General features: G+C 44.1%; 1 protein-coding gene and 1 non-coding gene across 2 annotated transcripts in view; both read left to right on the top strand.

Moving 5' to 3' along the window:
- Positions 1-10,973, top strand: part of VEPH1 (ventricular zone expressed PH domain containing 1) — a 295,014-nt gene that overhangs the window by 143,129 nt on the left and 140,912 nt on the right. The gene's annotated exons all lie outside the window — the stretch shown is intronic.
- LOC115872134 lies at positions 2,601-2,764 on the top strand. The gene has a single exon (XR_004047673.1). It is a non-coding gene; the product is annotated as a U1 spliceosomal RNA (small nuclear RNA).

Below are 10,973 nucleotides of genomic sequence, written 5' to 3'. Positions count from 1 at the left end.
TAAAAGAGAAAAATGTTAAGCAGAAAGAAAAACATGTAAATAGATCAATGTCTGATTTTTGATCTCTAGGCCTGTCCTTCAGTCAGGACCGATGGGGTACCATGCTCTGGCCCCCAAGTTTGTCCTTTGTACTCCCTCGAGGGCTCTCTGCTCTGCTCCCACGATTGCTCTGCCGCACCCCCTTTGTGGTTTGCCTCGGTGTCTCAGGGTCAGTCTGGGCCAGTCCTGACACTGAGTCTCCAGTGTTGTCCCCCTTAGAGCCCGGGGCCATCAAGGGACGGCGTGTCTCATGGTAGGATCAGGCATATTGTCCACTCGGCCCACTGGCTGCTCAGAGCGGGGATGTCATCCTCCAGGCCTGGTGGGTCAGGATGTGCTCCACTCTCTCTTCCTCCCCCTAAGTTCTCCCATTTGCTCTGATCAGACATGCCCCTCTCCCCTAGCTGCAGCTTCATTGCAGTCCTCTAGAGTAGCTTCTTCTGGGGGGAGGGGCTGTTGGAGGACTGCCTTTTTTAAGACAAGCCTTTAAGACCTCAGACACCATTCCTTCTGATAGCTGGACATCATCTAGTTTCTTTGTCTTCCCCACACTTTGCTACAGCACCCATCTTCAGTGATCTCTTCATGAGGGTGAACATCAAGCAGGGAGACTTCAAATTTTAACAAGAGTAGAAAGCCTCATCCCCCTTGGTAGCAGCCCAATGGACAACCACTAAGCATTGATAGTATCATTAGTTTAGCCAATGGTATAAAAATTTAAAACTGTTGAGAAAAGGATATTATATGAATAGAAGCCAGCTATGAGCCACAATACATGAATTATTGACTTGTTTAGATTAAACTCTTAAGTGACTGGACACAATTTAAACAAACAGTGGAGGCTGGGGATAGGGCAAACCTTTCAATAATATTCAATCACAACAGCAGAGCCATACCTATCAGGTTAATACATGTCATAATTAAAAACACGGGGGGCATTAAAATAGTATATTGTAGTTCCAGGCCATCATTCAATGGGCACCCTAAAGGTAAGAGATTTGGCTAACAATCATCTGCTTCTTCTCACTCGAAGGAGTTTCAGCCTCAAGTCCAAGGATTATAGGTGAATTTGAGATAAAGCTCAGTTCATGTAGTGGGTTTCCACATGGAGTCCTTCTGGTGTGGTCTATGAAGGATGTTGTCCATCTCAAATGAACAGTCAGAAGCCCCAGAAGTCTATAGCATATGGACTGGTTCACCAAGCTCTAGACCAGTGGTTCTCAACCTTCCTAATGCCATGACCCTTTGATGTTGTGGTGACCCACAACCATAAAATTATTTTTGTTGCTACTTCATAACTATAATCTAGCTACTGTTATGAATCTTAATGTAAATATCTGATGTTTACACAGTAGCTGCTCTCTACACATGTGACTGGTCCGCATAAGTACATTATGGTGCCAACCCTGTCACATACACCTGTATTTGTACAGGATATACGTGATAGGAGTGGCAAGATGATGTGATCACGCCGGGTACTCATATATGGGTGTATCTGCATGTGGGCGGACCCGCCTGGAGACGATAGAGGAGCGATGTCTCGGTTCCTAAGACCATTGGAAATATGTGTTTTCTGATGGTCTTAGGTGACCTCTGTGAAAGGGTCATTTGACCCCCAAAGGGGTTAGGACCCACAAGTTGAGAATCACTGGTCTAGACAGAAACTAGGTCAAAGGTTTCCAATTAGGAACCTAATGCCAGGCATATCTCACTCAAGTTTCTATACAAGTATTAAGTTTTTTCCCCCCAATGGCAGGTTGCTCCTCCCCATTTCCCTACCATCAGAGATGTAATTGACTTCTCCAAATATACATGCCTCCTCCCTCCCCACCTTGACTTGACTGTCCAGTAAAGTTTCTTTATCACTCTACTAGGAGTGCCCATTGGATTGAGGTGACCTTCACACAATTATGTATGGTAGCAGATGAATGATCTAGTCCACCTCCCCAGATCTTGAAAACCTGATGGACGCTCAATGCTGAGACAGCCAAACAGAGCCTTTAGAACTTTAGGGTTTAAACTTAATGCTGTAGAAGCTGAAGGAGAATGCAAGCAGCTGTAGGTTGAGCATAAGACCATGTCAAGATAGAGGAAGGGACCGAGCTGTTGTTCTGTGCAGTCCCCAGCAAGGGGCTGTGGGCTGCTCTAACCAGGTACCATAAGAATCAGAGACAATTTGTCACAGGTGACCTTAGAGGAGATGAGGCTCAATTCAAGAAATTGTTATTTGTTGCTAGCCCATCGACCCAGACTTATGGAAACTTTGTGTCCTTGGGTAACAGAAACAGAGGGATAGAAACCATGGAAAGAGAGTGAGTGAGGACGTTAATGGGATAGAGGAGAAGAGGTGGGATGGGAAAGGAGGAGGGGAAATGAAAAGAAAAGAGGATATGGTAACTCTGCCTCCTTACATACACACCCAGGTGTGCGTGTGCATGTGTGTGTGTGTGTGTGTGTGTGTGAACACCTACATTTAAACTTTCAAACCTTAGCCAAAGCCATCGAAGTCCTTAAAGAAAACACCCAGAAGGTGTTTTGTTGTTTATACGAAAAGGTAAAGTATACTTCCCTGGCAGGGGAGAGACCATGATCTCGAAGGTGGTTTTCCCAGGGCAAGGCTTATCCATGGCATTCCGGATGTGCTGACCCCCGCGATTTCCCCAAATGTGGGAAACTCGGCTGCATAATTTGTGGTAGTGGGGGACTGTGTTCGCGCTCTCCCTTGTTAAAAAGAAAAGTGAAAGCTAGTGCAGCATGTCGGTAAAGCTGCCCATCTCTGTGAAGAGGTGTTAATATACTTCGGTGGGCATTGCCCTTGCTTTCTCAGAATCAGGCCTGAGGTAACAAGAGGAGAATGAAAGATAAACTATCGTTAAAACTAATTGGGTAAAACTGATATTGGTGGACATGAAATGACACCATAAAAGGAAGGAAATAAAGAGATAACTTGGGGACAGAGAATAAAGGGGAACTATGAGGAGGTTTCAAAAGTTTGTGGAAAATATGGAATTAAAAGAGTAGAATTTTTCTCAGCGCCATTTGAAGTCCCCTTGCAGAATGGGGATTATGCGCATAAAAGAAGACCCCAAGGAATCTTGGCTTCATGGAGTGCCTCCCGATCTCATGCAACAAACAGCAAAGAAACGGAGCTCATCAGAGAGCCAGCAATTGGATTCCATGTGTGACTGTTCGAAGGGGCAAGCAGCATGACCTGTAAGAACGTTTTTCCCAGTGAGACCTTGTGCCAGCAACTGTTCCGAGTTCCCACCGTGGCACTCTGGAAATGAAAGAACCCGGTCCTGGTGTAGGAATGCCGTCCCTGGGCCACAAAGACCTTGCCAAGGGCTCAAGAGTGATGGCTCTTTATGTTAGACAGGGTTCTCTAGAAAAACAAAACCAGGACACTAATGATCTTATACATATAAAACATAAGAAAGAAACAGTTAATAAATCTATAAAGCAGTACAAATGGCTCAGTGCAACTCACTTCTGTGAGACAGCTAATACACTGGCAGTCCATCAAGTCTTGAGGGCCGCCGGGTAGTTCTCTGTAGAGCAATTCAGGCTATCCAGGCACAGGCAGCAGACAGCAAGGCAGGTCACCAACAGTCAGCCAGATGACAGGGTCTGACAGCCCCCAGCTCAAGAGATGTATACTCCAGTAGCATGGCGAAGCAGGTCTTGAAGGAACCTCAAAGTACAGCAACATAGTCTACGTGTTAGGTGTCCCTCGGATAGTGTAGCTTGCAAATTGAGGCAGAGAACAAGCTAAGGCAGCCACACACTGATCTGATCATCAAAAAGCAAGAGACAAGAAATGCAAGGCTCACCAAGCTATTTATCTCTCTACCCTTCAATTAATCCCACATGTGTTCATTGGCCATGTTGGCACAATAAACCTGCCTATCACACTTTTGTTGAGTCCACAACAGAAATTGCCGGCTCAAACCAGATAGCCAAAAAACAGGGGCCAAGTTTTTCCCTATAACTTTGAGGGGAAAAAACAAACAATAAAACTATATCTGGGGTCTGGTCTAATCAGCTTTTGTCTACCTCCTGAGGTTGATGATGCCGTTTTGTGCTATTGAGCTGCTTCTAACTCACATGGCAGAGTGGGTCAACTTGAAACAGCAAGTTGAAAGCTTAGATGTAAAACATAAAGGACAATGGGTCTCTTTTTAACATGGAAGGAATGATTCAGGAAAGGAGAGTGTGAATGGTTGCACACCTCAAAGAATGCCATACAAACATGGCCTTGAACTGTACATGTGGAAACTGTTGACGAGGTATGTGCTCTGTTGGGTATACATGCTCAGCCACAACCAAATAAATAGAAACCTTACAGGTTTAGTGTGCATGAGTGTGACAGTGTTCATAGGACTTCACAGATAATGCAAAGCAACGCCAAGGGTAGCTTTCGCTTATCTTCCCCAAAGTGGTATCCCACTGAAATGTTCCTTTTCCCTACTAGAATGCTCTCTTTCTCTATTTCTTCACATTGAGGGCTGACCTTTTCCAAAGTTTCTGTTTGGAACCACTTCCCCATGAGATCTTCCTTCCCTAGTAGTTACCAGCTCACACTGCCCCTCTGCTCCTCCAGGGCCCGCAGTCCTGCCCTAAAGAGCTAGATATCTTTTTATGTTTCCCTCTGGTCTTCCCATGCTGAGAAAGTTAATATTCCGAGCCTATTCTACATAGTAGGAAAGTAGAGTCTAAAGAGTGCTTATAAGAATTCCCTCCGTTTGTTTTTTTCTTGAGCAAGACAAGTTTATACAAAGAGAAATTGATTCTTTGCAAGCAGCTGTTGACTCAGTGATCGTCCGAGTACATGAGTAGGTTCAGGACCATCATTAAACACACACGATGTTCGATCAGCATTGCCCCTTGCTTAGGCAAAGTTGAATGTAACTTCCTCATATCCTAGGTCACGTTTGAGAATCAGGCCACAGTTTTGATAAGAAACAAGTATATTGTTTCAATCTAGAGAGGTGCAAGGAAGTCACTTGCATTAAGGAGAACCATGGTAACAGCCTGCTGTGGCCGTCACTGCGTTACTGCTCGCTGCGCCCGGAAGAAAGCTGTGGTGCAGGTTCCCCCTCCTCTCACTGAAGAGCTTAGGTCCGACATGTGGCACAATTTATGTCCCATCTGTTGTTCATTTACTCAGCCATTTGCTCTTCCTTTAAGCAGCATTTATGATGATGGGAAGGTCTGCAAAGGTATTTCAGGAATCTGTTTATCAGCAAAAGATGGAGGTGGGAGACATCATTATCAGCTTTGGAGACCATGAAGGAAGCCCAGGGAATGTGAGCTCCCAGGGGCTGGCAGGGCCATGTGTGGACAACAGGGGGTGAGGGTAAGGGGCAGCCCTGCCTTGCAGGGGTCACCAGGGCAATCATCCCCTCTCCTGTAACATAGCAATGCCCCAAACACAAGACACCAAAAAGAGCAAGACAACTTTTCTGCAAGTTCCTGTGACCTGGTTTCCCATTTCATACAAGACGAGGAACACCCAGTCTAGAGCTGGGAGGAAGAGGGAAACGTGTGTGTGTGTGTGTGTGTGTGTGTGTGTGTGTGTGTGTGTGTGTGTGTGAGAGAGAGAGAGAGAGAGAGAGAGAGAGAGAGAGAGAGAGAGAGAGAGAAAGAGAGAGAGAGACAGAAAGTGTGTGTGAGTATGTTTGGGATGGGGGAGGGACTGACCCTCTGGCAGACACTCTGGGGATGGGTTACAGCTGAGACTCAAGCAGTTCTTACTTGACTCTAAAGACATCACTATGCTATTTGGGCTTCCTGTTTCTTTTTGATATCTTTCCTAATTGAGCTTTGAAGTTGCCATCTGCATGACATTTTCTAAGTTTTTAGTTGGGGCTAAAAAAAAATAAAAAGGACAAAAGTGATTTTTCAGACAGTTGGAACTGTTGCTCAGTTGATTACGTATCAGCTCTGTTCTGGTGTCTGGTCCCACAGGATATTACTCAGAGATATTAGGGGTCAGTTCTTGTTGGTTTTTGAGTTAACACTAGCCCCTTTGTAATGCAATATCCCCAGAGGAGGCTCAGATGCACCCTGAACCAAGGACCTACTGAAAAACTCTGTGGGGTGTGTGTGTGTGTGTGTGTGTGTGTGTGTGTGTGTGAAATTGTGATGTGGTGGCCTCTGAAGGCAGACCGCTTGTGTTTCATGCTGGACATATTGTTGACTAGCCAAGTGACCTTCAGGAATCTGTGCAACATTTCAGTTTCCTCATCGATAAATGGAGATAGTCAGGGGACCTGGACTCACTGGATGGTGGGAGAAGTAAGATTTGTGTGGTACAAAGAACAGGGAGTGTATAAAAAAATTCTCAGTTAACGTCAACTATTAGGACTACTACTTTGTTCCAAGTGGGCATTATAGTAGATGAGTGTCCCTGAAGTGTACCCATTATAGTAGATGTCACTGAAGTATACCCAAGTGTACCCATTATAGTAGATGAGTGTCCCTGAAGTGTACCCATGAGCTAAATGCAATGGTGGTTCAGTGGTAGAAGTCGCACCTTCCACATGGGAGACCCAGGTTTGACAGACCAATGCCCCTCAAGTACAGCTTCAGCAGGTCTGTCAGTGAAGGCTCCCGTGTGGCTGTACAATACAGCACAGGTTTCAGCAGTGATTCCAGATGACGCGGACTAGGATAGAAGGTCTGGCCATTTCTGAAAATCAGCCGATGAAAACTCCATGGACCACAACGATCTGCTCTTCAACCAATCATGGTGATGCTCAGGTCTGGCCATTGTTTAGTCCCATGGTGCATGTGGTCTTCATTAGCCTGGGCCCAACTCAAAGACAGCTAATGATAATCCTCTAGACCGGGACTACCCAATACATAACCCATCGAACCCAGTGCCTATGTGCAAACAATTGTGCAGCAATCTAGACAAGAGCTTTACAGAAGAATAATCATTTAGAACCGTTTAGCAATTTAACGTGGCTGCAGTATCAAAGGGCATCATCAATAGGCTTAGCGTGTGTGTTTGGTTTATTCTATTCATTTTATTTCTCGAGTAATTTGTGTTCTATTTAAAAAGTGATTTGTAACACATGCAAATGCAAACCACGGAGCAAGCAAACAACAAGAACCTGACTCTTTGCCACCAGTGGATGGAGAAAAGCTGCATCCGGCCATCAGTGCGACAGTACCAGGAGGTTCTTGGAACTCTTTAAAGGAGACCTTTTGCTCCGCCAACTTTCCAGTAGGCCCTCAAGGAAAGAAAATAACAAAAGAAAAGGCAATAAATACGGCTTTCTTCAGCCGTGATGGACACACCAGCACTGTGCGGGGGGCTACTGTGGAGACAAACCAGTTCTCTCACTCTGTCATATTTATCATAAGGCAACAAGTGGACTTTGTTAGTTCGCAGCCTGCAGGCTAGATTTCATGACAGGCGAAGGCTGAATGCTAAGGGCTTGGAACTTAACCATGGGATTTTGTGGCGAGTTAAATCCCAGCTCAGTCATTGATGTGTGTTTGGCTTATCATATCCCAGCATTTCTAAGTAGCTAAGTTTCTAGCTAATGACAGAAGTCAACAAAAATGAGCCATCTTTCCTAGACTTGTCCTGTCCTTGGTCCATGGCTGTTTTATTTCATTCTAATTGCTTTTGGAGTTGCTAGATGTACAAACCATTAATCTACTTCCCTGCTAGCCAAAACATTGAAGGTTGATCCCACCCACCCGGAAGTGCCTTGAGAAAGGTGTGGCAATCCACTTCCACACAAACAGCAATTGAAAACGCTCCTGAGCCCAAAGCTACTCCGACACACGTGGATTGCCGGCAGTCGGAATAGACTCGGTGACAAGTCATACTGGGTGGTGTTGGTATTGTCAAGTGTTGCCAAGTTGGCTCCAACTCACAGCAGTCTTCTATACCACAGTAAAACACTGCCTGGTCCTGCCATCCTCACAGGTCTGAGCCCATTGTTGCAGCCACTGTGTCAATCCATCCCACAGAGGGTCTGCCTCTCTTAAAAAATAGTTTTATTGAAATATACCTCAGATACCATACAATTTAACCATTCAGTCATATTAAAAAGAGCTTTGTAATAATCACCACAATCAATTTCAGAATACTTTATTCTCAGACTCATTCTTAGCTCCCCATTCTCCCGCAGCCTCCCCTGCCATGCACCTAGGTAATAATTATTCATCCAGCTATTCATTTACCTATCCTGGATTTCATATACAGAAAATCATAGAAAACATAAATCAGAAGCAAACAAGCCAAAAACCAACAATGACTAGGAAAGCCTCAATTGAAAAGAAAGCAAAAAATAAATAAATAAAATAAAAACTGAAACACCTTTAAATGGGTCAACTCACTCTCATGGCGACCCGATCAGACAGGGTAGAACAGCCCTGGTGGCTTTCCCAGACTGTGACTCTTTTTGAGAGCAGTAAACCCTGTCTTCCTCTGGCAGAGAAGTTGGTGGTTTCAAACAGCTGGCCTTGTGGTTCGCAGCTGAGCGCACAACCACTACACCACCATGAAGAAAGGCGAGGTCAAATGGTAAGCCATTACATTTTAACCTGAGTGCATCCTCCACAACCGACTTTACAATGCCCTCTGATGGGTAGCAAGGCTATTCACAGCCACGGACTGTGTTCAAAGGGAAGTCGCCGGTGCCTTAATCCATGTAGGGACCCTGGAAACAGATTCTGGGCTTCGATTGTCATCCACAGCCTTCTTCAAACTGGGAGTTCACAAGCTAAGCTCTGATACCATTCCTTCCTTCAGATTTGGATTTTATTATTTACAGTGCTGGGATCACACAGGCTGGTGTGCTTCTTCCATGTGGACTCTGTGGATGCCTCACTCTGATGGGTACTTGTTTGAAGACAAACTTTTAAGACCTCAGGCACTGCTCTTTGTGAGAGGCGGTCACCATCTTGTTTCTTCACCACACTTTGCGATAACACCCATATCGTCAGTGACCCCGAGGGTGAGTGTCAAGCAGGGCCATGTCATAAGAACTAGTTATTCTTAGGCTGGGACTATAGAATTAAGGTCAAACTCAAAATTCATTCATGTATCTATGGTTTATATATGTATCTGATTCACTTTAGAGAAATATTTATCATGTGATGGTACAGAACATTATAAATCATCTCCCTAAGCATAAGGTAATTCTGTTGATGGTGCCATTAATTTAGCCAATAGTATAGAATTGAAAAAGAAAATTATACAAGTATAGGCTGGCTTCAGACTGCAATGCATGCATTGTTGACTTGTACAAATTAAACTCTGTATGCCTGGACACTATTCACATGGACACCAAGCATTTAAGATTTGTGTGCAAGTGCTTACAGTTCATATTTGAAATACAAAAACTTGGTTTTTTTATTCAGCTTTTGCTATATCCCAATTCTTACCCAATCACTAGTTTAGGCTGAGTTCATTAGAGCCATAAAACCAGTGATGCTTTATGTATACATAGAAAGACAATTATCACAAGGAAATGGCTCCTTTCGCTGTAGAGTCTGGAAGTTCCAAGGCCATGGGTCAACTCTCAGGCTGGCGGCCTCACCTGATTCATGCTGCTTTAAGAGCTGACAAATTTAAGACTGGCAAGTCAAAAAAACTCAAGATGGCAGGTTGCTGACTATGGAAGCAAATGAATTCAAGGTCAGCAGGTAAGCAGGTGACTTACAGAAGCTAACAACTCCCAGGATCATCAGGCAATACTTCAAGCCTTTGGCTCATGTCCAAAGACCCAGAGGTCAAATTCTGATTGTCATGTGCTGGATCCACATTCAGAAAAAAAGCATGCAATAAACATGCATGCATATTGAAAACAGGCCAAACTCTTGAGGGAACTTCTTTTCAATTCATTGGCGGTGCATGGCAGATCTCATCATGGAATTGATTGCATTATATCAGAGTTCATCCTGGGAGTGGGAAGGAGGTGACTATATTGTAACTGCAAAACCACTGAGAATCATGGCTCAGCCAGGGTCCCACACCACCTTAACCATCACACTCACAGCTCTGCCTTCATTATCTAGTGCTGCTACAATAGACATGGCACATAGCAATGGCTTTAACAAACAGAATGTTATTCTCTCAAAGTTTAGGAGGCTAGAATGTTTTGAGGAGGGGACAGACCTTTGAGGGACACTCTATGCCAGATCCAGGGGAAGGCCTTCTCTCTGCGTCAGCTCTGGAGCAGGTCCTTGTCTATTTTCAACATCTCTCCAGTAAGCATCCCTTGGGGATCTCCATGTGTCCCCGCATCAGTCTTACCCGTCATCTAGGAGGTTCTCAGCACAGAGACCCTGGTCCACTCCTGGCTCTTCTTTCTTGGTAATAGGAGGTCCCTCTTATCTCTGCTCACTTGTCCGATCTCTTCATATCTCAAAAGAGATTTATTTAGGATATAGCCTAATCCTATGGATTTTATCTGGCCTTATTAACATGCCTGCATCTTCTTATACCTCAATTCATATATAGGTTAAGGTTAATAACATATAGGATAATTACATCATTAAAAAAAATAGAGGATAATTATTTGAGGATCATGGCCTAGCTAAGCTGATAGATCTTTTGGCGATGTGTGAGGGGCACAATTTAATCCATGACATTCCATTCTCTGACCTCAAAATATCCATGTCCTTGCCACATGTGACACACGTTCATTCCATCTTATCACCACACAGGTCTTATATCAACTTTAAATTCAAAATTTCTTATATGAAACTGTGAAATCTAGAGTGTAATTTGTCTGCATGCATGTGAAAGCTGAACAATGATTCAGGAAGATCAAAGAGGAATTGATGCCTTTGAATTTTGGTGTTAGTAATATAACAAAATACTTAGCATACCTGGACTGCCAGAAGTATGAATAAATCTATGTTGGAAGAAGTACAGTCAGAATATTCCTTAGAAATCAGGATACCAA

Source organism: Echinops telfairi, unplaced genomic scaffold, assembly GCF_000313985.2.
Source record: "Echinops telfairi isolate 266 unplaced genomic scaffold, ASM31398v2 ScPeMD7_7420;HRSCAF=8458, whole genome shotgun sequence".
Taxonomy (NCBI): Eukaryota; Metazoa; Chordata; class Mammalia; order Afrosoricida; family Tenrecidae; genus Echinops; species Echinops telfairi.
Note: the sequence above shows the minus strand (reverse complement) of the source record. Positions and strands in the feature narration are given on the sequence as shown.